The sequence below is a fragment of the Danio rerio genome, chromosome 1 (assembly GCF_049306965.1).
Source record: "Danio rerio strain Tuebingen ecotype United States chromosome 1, GRCz12tu, whole genome shotgun sequence".
In the NCBI taxonomy this organism is placed as follows: domain Eukaryota; kingdom Metazoa; phylum Chordata; class Actinopteri; order Cypriniformes; family Danionidae; genus Danio; species Danio rerio.
The window spans coordinates 38,790,001-38,802,852 of NC_133176.1; the positions used below are offsets into that span (position 1 = coordinate 38,790,001).

Below are 12,852 nucleotides of genomic sequence, written 5' to 3' on the forward strand. Positions count from 1 at the left end.
TCCATGCCTCCTTCACCTCGGGGAGCCTTTGTCAGTTTATTCATGACAATTTGCATTTGTATAATTTTGGATATAACTTCGCTTTTTGACCATTTACTTTGTTATTAATGTTTTTTTAGATTTGTTTTTAGTAAAGGGTAAAAGTAAAGTAAAGAAGTTAAATTGAGGAGGCTCGATTTTTATCCTCACTGTAGATGTCTGTTTAACTGTTTTCTCAATAGTGCAGTGTTCAGTTTTCCTACTTGCAAAGTCTGCCATGTAAATAGCAAATGCGCCATGCCGCGAAGCGACTCTATCTTAAAGGTAATAGGAGATGTGACTCTGATTGCTTTAATGCTCAAAACACACCCAGAACTCGTTAAGAGAATGAGCACAACCCTGTTAGACCATTCACTAAGGCACAGAGCATATTTTCCCATCCTTAAAATACCAAAAGTGGATTTAGACACGCCCTTAATGCTTTTGCGCTATGCACTTATATATATATATCATTACAGCTTGTTTTTCTGAACAACTATAAAATAATAATATTTCTGGTGAATTTCTTCCATTCTTTACTTGGTTTAGTCATGGGATGGTTCAATGGACCAAGCTCTCAAAGTCATGGCAGTTATGTTATTCAGCTTTGCCAGCATCAGCCAACTTTCTCTGCCTCAGAATAACTCTTTCCCAGAAAGGCCGGCAAGTTTTTGCATTGCTTTCGCACATTGCAGCATCCCAATCATCCATGGCTGTAAATATACACACTATAAATATAGGATGCTAGGATAATTTACCCCTCTGGATCAAGCACAGTGCGAACCGGGCAAGGGCTGGCGTTCTGCTTGGCTTGCCCAGTGGCACATCTCCTCTTGCGCTGTGGTCACGTCAGCATTCCTGCGATACCTTTCCTCCCTTTTCAAACCTATGCCCATCAGCTGACCACAGGAACTGTACAGAGTTACATAGGTGTGCAGTGGACTTGACACTCTTTGTTGGGTCATGTATTTTTTGCTTAGAATATATTTATCCATTCTGTTTAGGAATAAAGAACATTATCCATTTTTCAATATCAAATGTATTTACATTTTTAAAAAAAATAAAAATAAAATAAATAAAATCACAACATAACCATGTAAAAATACTATTTATTTTTAATGCAACTTTTTCTATTGGTGTTTGTGTGTGTGTGTGTGTGTGTGTGTGTGTGTGTGTGTGTGTGTGTGTGTGTGTGTGTGTGTGTGTGTGTGTGTGTGTGTGTGTGTTTCTTTTTTCCACTCAGGACTTTGATGAATAAATGTACATTTTAACCAAGAACAATAGCTAGAAATGTATATAGCCAGAGCGCTGTTGTGACAAGCATAGAGTGCATTAAAATGTAACTTTCTCTTTATTTACTCGTGCTCTTTCAAAGCCGGTTGGATTCTGGTCTATTTGAATATTTTATAAAAGAAGACTTAAAAAAAATATTCCAACAATTTTGTTCATCTGTGCCTTTTGCATTGAAATTATGGTTTGATTCATTTCATTTTAAACAAATGTTAAAGCTAGCTAGTTACAGTTATAATGCTTGATATGAATTGCCCTATTAGTTGGAATTATGGTCTCTCTGAGATACCAGGTATTATTATTCTCAACATAGTCCTCACATTCTTCTTCTTTTTGTTTTTTATAAACATGTCAGTTCAGGGACTTCTGATGTACAGGTGTTTGCTTTTTGTTCTGACAACTAATTCCTTTCTTTTAGCACACAACACAAATGGCTTGAGGTTTTTGAGTGTGCACCTGGAAGCTTGCAACAGATGCCAGAAAGGCAATGTTACTGTAATTAAAAAGAGGCAATAAAAAAAGTTTAGAACATAGCAAAGAACTAAAATAAACAAAGAAACTTTAAAAGAAAAATTCAATTGTTAGATGAGTAATTAAAATTGTTTTTTTGTATAAACATGGCTCAAAAAGTGACACCAGTGTGACACCAGTGTCAATGCGAGCTTGCTTCTAAGCATTTGCACTTTGTTGAATATGAAAAAGGATAAATTGCTATTAAATTGCTATTAATTGATCATGTGATCCCACTTATAGATGGCTGAGATATGTCATTATATGCAAATCACAGAGTTGGTTAGAGTATCTAAAATCTGTACTCAAGTAAGAGTACAAGTATTTGCGGAAATTTTACTCTAGTAATAGTAAAAGTAACAATCTTAAAAGTTACTCGAGTAAGAGTAAAAAAGTACCTTATGAAAAAAATTACTCAAGTAATTAGTTACTTTTGATTATACGTACACTGCGACGCAGAAGGTAGTGCTGTCACCTCACAGCAAGAAGGTCGCTGGTTCGAGCCTCAACTGGGTCAGTTGTCGTTTCTGTGTGGAGTTTGCATGTTCTCCCTGTGTTCGCGTGGGTTTTCCTCCAGGTGCTCCAGCCTGAAGCCAGCCTGTTATAAGGGGTCTTTCTCTCAAAATGTGGACCTTTTTGCAGTTATTGACCTCATTTACAATGTTTGAGATTTAAATACTGTGTTTTAGTGACATTTTAAGCACTATTTTAGCTGAATTAGCCTGTTAGGTCGTCATCATAATGACACATTTAATGTACCAAAATATTTCCTAAAGATTTAGAATAAAGAAAAATGAATAAATACTTATTTTTAAAATACAAATTCATTAGATCATAAATCATTAGAAAAAATTGGTATCTGTTGAAGTTTTCAATTAAAAACTGTAGCCTATTGGAGCCTACAAACTGGCCAGAACATTCAACTGTCCTCAGTCAGAATTTGGCTATTTGAATAACAAAAAATAAAACATAATAATAATAAAAGAGCTTCATAATTTTTCTAGCCTCTCTTGTACAAAAAGTACATTTGATTTGATTGAAAATTTATTGATAACAAAAATAGCCATATTTGTTTTCAAATTAATTTTAATATAGGATTTAGCTTGATCTTGAAGCCTTTTTCATTAATTTTAAGTATTTATGTAGTATTAGGATTATTAGTATAGTATAAGGATTAATTGTAGTATTTATGATGACCCAGTCATCAAAATAAGACAAATGAGCTCATGTATGGGACAAATTCTAGATTAGCTTTGTCATTGAGGGGTGGGTTTTTCCAACCACCCGAACTCCCCTTGCTATGGGCCTGAATAGTTACCATGAATAAGGTTCAAAATGGGATAATTTTGACACTTACTTTTTTCAGGTTTGTAGCTGGACTTTATGTTTATGCTGTGATGTCAGTTCAATGTACAGCTTGCGTGCATCACATTATCAGACTACTGTTGTCAGCAAGGAGTGAAAACAGACTGAACTTGAGGCCAGGGTGACCTGGTCTGATAACCTCACTACACAGACAGCATGATCGTCCTTCTCAGAACCGCAGATGGCCGTGGCGTGACCGCAGTATAATTCGCAAGTCTCCCTCGTCAACTATCATTCAACATAGGCGCGCGGCTACGCGTGCCCTAACTGAAAGCGGAAGACGCGTCTCTATAGCAACCTCTCACGACACAACCTCTCCAATGCGGCGCTTTGCGATATTTGCAAACAAAACATACGGATCACTTTTATTATCATTTGACAGTAACGGAGGAATGCCATGAAATGTAGCGAAGTAAGAGTACTGATTCATCTCTAATAATTTACTTGAGTAAAAGTACACATTTAAATCTACTCAAAAAGTACTCGTTACCCAATAATTTTACTCAAGTAAATGTAACGTAGTAAATGTAACTCGTTACTACCAACCTCTGGCAAACCATATACAGTATTTAAAGTCAGCATGAACCAGAAGCTTCAGTGTTTTTTTTTTTTTTTTTTGGCTTGTTTTTTTCAACTGCGAGCTGATTGAATCTAGTAAAGTAGTAAATTTTTTGAGAAATATTGAGAAAGATGTTTCGGGAGAGTTATTACAACCTAACAAACAACTCCTCATCACAATTTTTGTTAGTTGTCAAAACTGACAGTTGGAGTAGCGTGGTTAAGTTTTTTTTTTTTCTTAATGATATGCACAGATGAATTGTTTACCACAAAACAAGCAATGTGAGCTAACAAAATCATATGGCTAGTTTTGTAATTTTATTCGTATACTTTAAAATACAACTTTATGTTTATTTTTCAAAGATATGTAAATCTGACATATATGTACATATACTCAAATAAAAGATGTTTGCTGCTTATTTAAATTCATATTGGGGGGTTTGGGGGGGGGGGGGGGGAGGCAACCTAATTGTTTTATGTTCAATCCACTTAAATTTGTTAAGTTAACTTATACAGTTTGTTTTGGGACAACCTAAATGAATGGTATGGAGCTATGCATTTTTGTACAGAGTACAGACATGGAGAACATTATTGTTGATAGCCTTTAGTTTTGTCCAAGTAATTTTCATTAATTAATTTGGCTTTTTTAACGCTTCTTTTTAACCACAATTTTAAATCAACATCTGATTTTCATTGTTTATAATCAGCCATTCTTGATATTTCTTTTTTGATTCTTACTTCCATTTTCGTCATTTTAGTGACCACTGTAGTTTTTGTTTCTTCACTGGAAGGTTACCAACAATTTTTTTCACGTCTGTATAAAACCTTTGTTTTAAAATATTGCGAACAGCTTTGTCATCAGGTACTCTTTTTGAGAACTGAGCCAAAAAACCTTTTGTGCATCACTGGAAATATGTCAGTAATTGTGTTGCAGGCTTATTTAAGGCATGTCCCTAAATGTTCTGCTTGTGCTTCAAAAACGTTCTGTAAGGGGCTACAGAATTGATTAAATGGCTTTAACAGGCAGATTAATGATGACCAGCTGATGTTCTCTATTAACGTTTGTGGGTGAAGGCATCTCGTAAATGCAGTCTTAACTACTTCCAACCAGAAATAAAAATTTTATTGCTGGTCGGTCATGTAACCATCTATTTTAGCATTTGCTTGGTTGTTCGGAACAATATACAATACAGATCTGATACAGTAAACTTATTTTATTACAAATAGAACATGCATTTGATACAATTTAGTCTGTTGTATTACACAATGTTTCATCAGAAATTTACACTAACCAACAGTGATAGCAGTTACTTTTGAACTGTATAGATGCAATAACAAACAGAGTAAAATGAGCAGCCAGAACATGATATACACTCCAAAAATTACGTTTGCTGTTTGTTCAAACTATTTAAAAAGAGCTGAAACAACACAATTATTGTTTTTTAGATAACTTAATTGTTTTATGTTCAATCTACTCAAATTTATTTTAAAAAGTTTTTACCGTGTATACATAAACTAAACTATTAGATTACAAATAATAAAAAATAAATAACATCTATAATTGGAATTAATTTTATTGTAGCACTTGGCATAATGAAAGTACAATTGACAAGCAATTCATTCTAAACCCACATTGCACCCAACTGGATGTTTTCATAAAGACCATGGGGATTTTTACAAAGATACTGTACAATTCAATAAAATCGTTTGAAATTGGCCAAAACTTAATAAGCAATGAACATCTGCTTTGAAAGAAGTGTGAAAGAATTGCACAGAGACTAATCCTAATGTAATGTAAGTAATAATGTAATGTAAGTAATAATACAGGTTGTGAAGGCAAACAGTAAAATACAAATATGTACTTACATTTTACAATCATGTGCATTGAAAGCTTAAGATTATACATTCAAGAGAAAAAGCTGAGCACTATTGTAATCTGAAGACATTTCATTTACATAAGTTATACATATTTTTTTATCAATAAAGTAAGCAGTGTACAACAATGTATTGTGTACTTAAACAGAACATTAAAACTATGTATGGTCTAGGCAAAAACAGAATAGGCACTGTCCATAATGTTACAGATTTTATACTATATATATATATATATATATATATATATATATATATATATATATATATATATATATATATATACATTGTTCTGAAAAGTAGACTTACACACAGGTAAAAATGAAGAAGTTGTTTTCCATGTTGCAGAGTCAAAAATCCATCAATCAGGTTCAAAGATCTGTAAAATAAAGATTTGTATGGAATATACATTCAGTTTGTAGTTTGTATCTCTAAAATAATGGTACAATTATCTTGCTTATATAAGAAACAAAATGTTCAAAGACACTTTACTGTTTTCACAAGAGTTGTGTATTCACATGAATTTAACCTTTGGCATTTACCTTGTCCTAAAACATCTGTTTGACGGAAGAAAAGATCATTTAAATTTATTGATGCTATTTGTGTCAAAGACTCCAGGGTATACTGATACACATCAGCCTTGTTTTGAAAAAGTGGTATAAATGCACATATTGGTATAAATGCACAGTTTTTCCTTTTATAATATTTTATGCAAATGTGGGAGACGTTTATTTGAATGCTCATGAATCTGATAAGCTTTTGCTTTTATTTAAATCTTCTAGGCTTTTACACACTTTGCCGAGCAATGATATCTGTATTGAAAATTGAAAATAACCACTCATTTATCAATAGAAAAGCTGCTTGTTATCCAATTTAACCCAAATACTTCCTTTACTGCCTCAAACAAAGGCACAAGTGGACCATAGACACATCTGAATAAGCTGAGCTGAGGTACAAAGTAAAGTGAGCCTGAGATAAGAATCTCACAACCCCCCTTTATATAGAAAAGGAAAGCAAGTAGCTGGAAGACTGGACATTCCATTGAGGATTTATCAAGACAAAACCAGTGGACTAATCTAAGAGGTCCAATCTGTTAAAATGAAGTGGAACCTCTAATTATATCAGAGCTGTTAGGGCAGGTTTGTAGAGCCAGTTTAAATTTCCATCTCAATGCTTTTTTTGTCCTCGACTACATCAGATTTACTCCTAAGATACAACGTAAAACCTTAAATGTAGCTGAAAGAGTGAAGTTGCAATTTGTTCAATTTCTTTCCATTCATGTATTGAGCTATGTCTGTATCATTCATTCATTCATTCATTCATTTTCTTTTTGGCTTAATTCCTTTATTAATCTAATACACACAGCAGAATGAGCCGCCATCTTATCCAGCATATGTTTTATGCTGCGGATGCCCTTCCAGGTGCAACCCATCACTGGAAAACATCAATGCACTCTCATTCACACACATACACTACAAACAATTAAGCCTTCCCAATTTCCAAGCACCCAGAGAAAAAGCACGTGAGCACACCAACTGACCCAGTCGAGGCTGGGACCAGCGACCTTCTTTCTGTGAGGCGATCATGCTACCCACTGCACCACCGTGATGCCCTGCCTGAATCGTTTGTAATTTAAAGTCTCTTATTTTTTACAGCTTTTCTCTCCGTTGGAATCCATTTAAGAAGTAAAAGTAAATCATTAGTTCAAACCTGAGGCTGAGGTGACACTTCAAGTGCCTTCATTATAGCCCCATGTCTGATTCCAGGTGTGAAAATTGTGATTTGTGTGCCCTAAAATGATGAATTTGTAGTTTAGTTTCACCTCTTACACAATAGATAGTGCTTAGAGAGTCAGTACTCAATTTATCTCCTAAAAGAATCTATCCTGACAGGCCAACACTATCAACCAACAGTGAGCATTAGTCAAAAGCATATTTCTCAGGTCATGAACTCTGCAACACAAGGAATTTGTTTTTGTAATTTTTTCTTTCTCTTAAAATTGACTTTCTTTATATAACCCATAACATAAATAAAAATAATGTAAATAATTTTACAAACAAACATTTTACTTAGATTTGGCTGCTATTCTCATTTGGGAGCTTGCCATTTACACATAATTGAATAATAGGACATTTAAATTACTGGCAGTAATGGTTTTAATGCTTCATGAGTTTGTGCTTCCAGCCATCTCAATGCATTCTGCCAAAGCTGCTTTGTGAAGTCTTTGCTTCTACTAAGAGTTAAACGAGACTGTTGGTGGAGGGGTGTCCTGTCAATCCCACTCTGAGGAATGTGGCTGTGATGCCCAGGGCAGATACGGGCAGGTGAAGGTATCTATCTTTCAACAGTGGCCTGATCACAGCTAGACCTCTGAAGCTGCTGCTCTAGGATACTCACTGGGAATAGAAAGCAGAAAGTGAGAGAGAGAGAGTGGGCTATTGGATGTCCTGACTTTGAATACTGTCTTTTCAGAGCCTCGTCTGTCAAACACGTGATTGAAACTGTGTGCGTGGATGCTCAACTGCACTTATTGCTGTTTCATATTGCTTGTTTGTCACATACATAAATATCCTAAACTAAAACATCTTTAAGTTCAAACTTTAGATTTTTTTGGGATTAAAAAAACACCGGCAACATAATAATACATTTATTTTAGATTGTAATAGTACAATTTAATTAATGTTTGTGGCTGTCTTAATTTCTTCTATTGAGATATTAAACTATCAAGCTTAAACAAAATTTTTGTTGTTGCTGTTTTTTTTTTTTTTGATAATAACTCTTTTGTATGTGCTTTTAAAATTTGTGAAAGTTTTTTTTTTTTTTTTTTGCAAATAAGCAACCAAATCCAAAAATAAGATTTTATGCGAACCTTTCAGGGGCAATTAAAAAGCACTGAATCAAAGCTTTTTTAAAAGTAAATCTCTGTAACATATTCATTAAAGTAAATTGCAGCTTTTGCTGTTTGGTAATCTTGCTAATAATCTTGCTAAGTCATATTGCGATTTAAGCCTCATTAAAACAGATTCACACTTCTCTTCACATCTGTAATGTAACAACAACAATTTTATTTTTTGAGTCCTTGCTGTGATTTGTGGACCGTTGCAATCTGCAAAGACTTGTTTACTGAAACTGCTGGAATGCTAGAAGGTTTGATTCTGAAAAATGACCTTACACTCTTTGTAAGGCTGGTCTCTAATTAGAATTGCTTGACCTTTGTCCTTTCATTAAGTTCCCACCAGGATGATAGACCAGAGATTCAGCAAATGAAGACAACTTGTGTGAACAAGCACAACATTTAGTACACGCACTTAATTTAAGAAAATTTTTTTTGAAAAGTTGACCATATGCTCTATGAAAACACCTCAGTTGTAAAAAATAAATATAAAAATTATTTAAAATTTGTATATTGATTTGTATATTTGTATTGATTTGTGTGTGTGTATATATATATATATATATATATATATATATATATATATATATATATATATATACAAAATACTGGTCAAAAATTTGGCTTCAGTAGGATTTTTTAAATGTTTTTTTTATGTTTTAAAATATTTTTTTCCTGCTCATCAAAGCTGCATTTATTTAATCAAAAACACAGTAATTGTAAAACTGAAATGTTATTGCACTATAAAATAACTGTTCAAAAGTAGTTCATAATCTAATTAAATAATTTATTCCTGTGATTTTAATGATGACTTTTTAGCTTAATTACTCCAGTCGTCAGTCACATGATCCTTCAGAAATCACTCTAATAATTATTATTATTATTATTATTATTATTATTATTATTATTATTATTATTAGGGATTTCCCAATCAGGTTTTTTTTGCCCTCGAGTCCGAGTCATTTGATTTTGAGTATATACCAATATCCAAACCCAATCCGATACTTCCATTTTACATAAAGGCTTAGTAGAAACGATGGAAATTACGGATGAGCTCCTTATGTCTGTGATGAACGAAACATGGCGTACAAGTAGTTTGTCAGAAATCTTCTTATAAAGGTCTGGAGGGCTTCCGGTTTGGTCGGCAACATGTGAAGACGTGTTTGACGGTTCTCCATACTGAACTAGACATATTTTTAACCACAAACGCATTCTCGACCAGATCATGCCGAAATCAAGTAATTAAAACACCAGAGTCTATTTAAAGACGATTTATAGTTAATAATTTTTTCTGCTTCTGGACTTTCTCGAGCCTAATTGGCTATGGCTGGCAAGCGCAACAAAACTGATAAGATGGCGGAACACGTGAAAGGGGGAACAGTGAAAAGCAGAATGGAAACTAACCAAGAGCTCGTCCTCCGGGAAATAAGAGTACTTAAAACGGAGCTACTCATGAAAATGGACGAAAAAGCCGAAGCTCAGGCCACTGAAATTAAAACTCAGTGTCAGCAACTGAGAGACGAGTTCGCTACAGTGATACAGTGATCTTGTTTTTGTTTCAAAATGTCCCAGTATTCATTCCTAAATCCTTCTTTAAGGAGCTGGATAAACAGGTGTCTTCTTTTATATGGAATAAAAGCATTCCACGAATTAGGAAAGCATTTTTAGAAAGGCAGAAAGAAGTTGGGGGACTGGCGTTGCCCAACTTTATGTATTACTATTGGTCATGTAACATTGAAAAAATTGTTTATCTGACAGATCATGAAAATCAGGAGAATGAACCTGAGTGGGTAGAGATGGAGCAGGCATCCTGTGGGACAGTTTCTCTGTTTTCAATGCTTTGTGCCCCACTACCACTTAATAGAAAATATCTGCCAAACAATCCTATAGTCAGTGGTTTAATAAAGATATGGGCTCAGTTTAGGATGCATTTTAAGCAGAAACAAGCACTTTCTTTATTACCCATTACTTCCAATGCATTATTTCCACCATCCTTAATTGATTATGCTTTTCAGATCTGGTTTAGAAAGGGACTCAGATATGCAAGGGACTTTTTTCAAGGAAGTCATTTTATGTCATTCGAACATATGACTAAAGAATTGGATATTCCTAAATCACATTTCTTCAGATATCTTCAGGTAAGAAGTCTAGTAAAAAGGTATTTTAATACACTTTCAGCCCCTCCCATAAGTAGCTGGATTGAGGAGATCTTTGATCTAAATGCATCTGAGGGTGGTCTGATATCAAAAATATACAGTCTGATTCAAAGAGCAGCTGCACCATCTCTAGATTTTCTAAAGAAACAGTGGCAAGATGACTTAGGAAATATAGTTCCAGAGTCAGTCTGGCAATCAACAATTAAGCAAATTCACTCAACATCTATTTGTGTCAAACACGGTTTATTACAATTTAAGATAATTCAAAGGCTGCACTTTTCTAAAAGCAAATTGTCCAGAATATTTCCAGAAATTGACCCAACATGCTCTAGGTGCCACAGAGACGAGGCCACCTTAGGTCATATGTTCTGGACATGTCCATCCCTAAGACCATTTTGGACTACGGTGTTTGAGACTTTCTCTTATATATGTGAAAAGGAGATACAACCAGATCCAGTAATGGCAATATTTGGTGCGACACCTGAAAATCTTACACTACCAGCAGGTCAATTAAATGCACTAGCGTTCTCTACTTTGCTGGCCCGAAGACTTATTCTTTTGCAGTGGAAGTCAACTAAACCACCAACACATACTAAATGGGTAGAAAATGTCATGGCGTATCTAAAGCTCGAAAAACTCAAATATAGCACCCAGGGCTCAAATAATAGATTCTTCAAAGTTTGGAGACCCTTCCTGTCATATTTTGAGAACAGATTTATCCCAAATACTTGAAATGTGCTCCCCCCCCCCCCCCCCCCCCCCCAAAAAACCCATTTTTATTTATTTATTTATTTGACTTTATTTATTTATTTAATTATTTTATTATTATTTTTTTGTACCTTTTACCTTTTTTCTTTTTAATTCATATTATTTCACCTTGTATTTGTTTCCTTTTTTATGTACCTTGTTCTTGTATATGTTTGAGTTGCTCTGTTAAAAGTTCAATAAAAAGATTTGTCTACTACTACTAAAGGTCTGGCAGAGCTTTCTCTGTGAAATAGTGGCGAGACGGCATTTCAAATCAAGGTTCTACGTTTGCTTTTGAGGTGTGTTATCAGGATTTTTGTGTTAAATGTAGCCTTTTCCTTTCCACCTCTTGCAGTGCCAAGTACATATCTCACAATGTTGGCGATGACATTAATGTCGTCATCAACTCTATGATACCTCCTGGCCGCAGACATACTCGCACTTTCCGCTTCAAGCTGCTGTCGTGTTCTACTTTGCTGGCATTTAACCCATAGCTTTTTTAGAACAAAGTGATGTCAACAAGTGATGTCAAGTCAAGAAAGAGGTCTAACTTTGTGCCTCTAAATAACTATAGATGTGTTAAAAATAATGAGATATATACATATATAGTTGACTCCTGATCAGGAGGTAATGTCCGATTCCGATCAAGTCTGAAACCACATGATCGGGCCCAATTTCTGATCACGTAAACGGATCTGGACATCCCTAATTATTACTATTATTAATATTATTATTAATGTAATAGTAATTAAACCAATAATGACTGGAGTAATAATTACATTTGAAACTACATACAATAAGAAAGCAGTTATTTAAAATTATCATAACGTTTTTTTTTTTTTTTAATTACATGTAATAAATGCCGCCATGATGAACAGAATAATTTTCTTAAAAAAAAAAAAACTGACCCCAAACTAGTGTAATGTATATAGAATGACATAAATATGTGTGCTGATTATCATGAAAATTCCAATGAGTCGCAAAGTCCTAATATTTTGCTGTAGTAATACTAGGTTCCACATATGGAACTCAGATGCAGTGAATTGTTTCTTTTTGGGCACTTCTGTTTGTCTAGACAAACATGACCAGGGTTTAGTGGCGGTCAAAGTTGTGTCTGTTGTTTAGAGCAGCTGGTGGGTGTTTAATTGCATATAGTGTGTTAAAGAATTGCAGCCCTGTTGGTGTTAGAAAAGATTGTTCTTACCTTGTAAACCTTAAACAAACAGTCTTTGTGTCTTCACCAATGTGATCAAACAATAAGACAGTCTAGACTTCCCAGAAAGGAAATTGACTTTGTATTGTAAATACACATTAGTTAAACTAACATATAAATAGCAGTACAGGTTGCTTCTTAGTTTTGGGTCACACTAGTTGTCACAGTTAGCAGTATAGCCATAAACCTCTTACTGTATAAATAAACAAAAATCCAAGAATGAAAGAAAA

General features: G+C 34.2%; 2 protein-coding genes across 6 annotated transcripts in view; one reads left to right on the forward strand and one right to left on the reverse strand.

Moving 5' to 3' along the window:
* hhip (hedgehog interacting protein) overlaps positions 1-12,852 on the forward strand; it is a 236,297-nt gene that overhangs the window by 35,801 nt on the left and 187,644 nt on the right. The window lies entirely within an intron of this gene.
* si:dkey-27h10.2 overlaps positions 4,941-12,852 on the reverse strand; it is a 40,814-nt gene continuing 32,902 nt past the window's right edge. For 3 of the 4 annotated variants that reach the window (XM_005159975.6, XM_073952539.1, XM_021473915.3), the window contains exon 10: positions 4,941-5,992. The gene's annotated coding sequence lies outside the window, so the exon portion shown is untranslated. Of the gene's footprint in view, positions 5,993-6,945; positions 8,010-12,852 lie in introns of those variants that run through there. The other variant, XM_073952525.1, reaches the window with a different exon arrangement.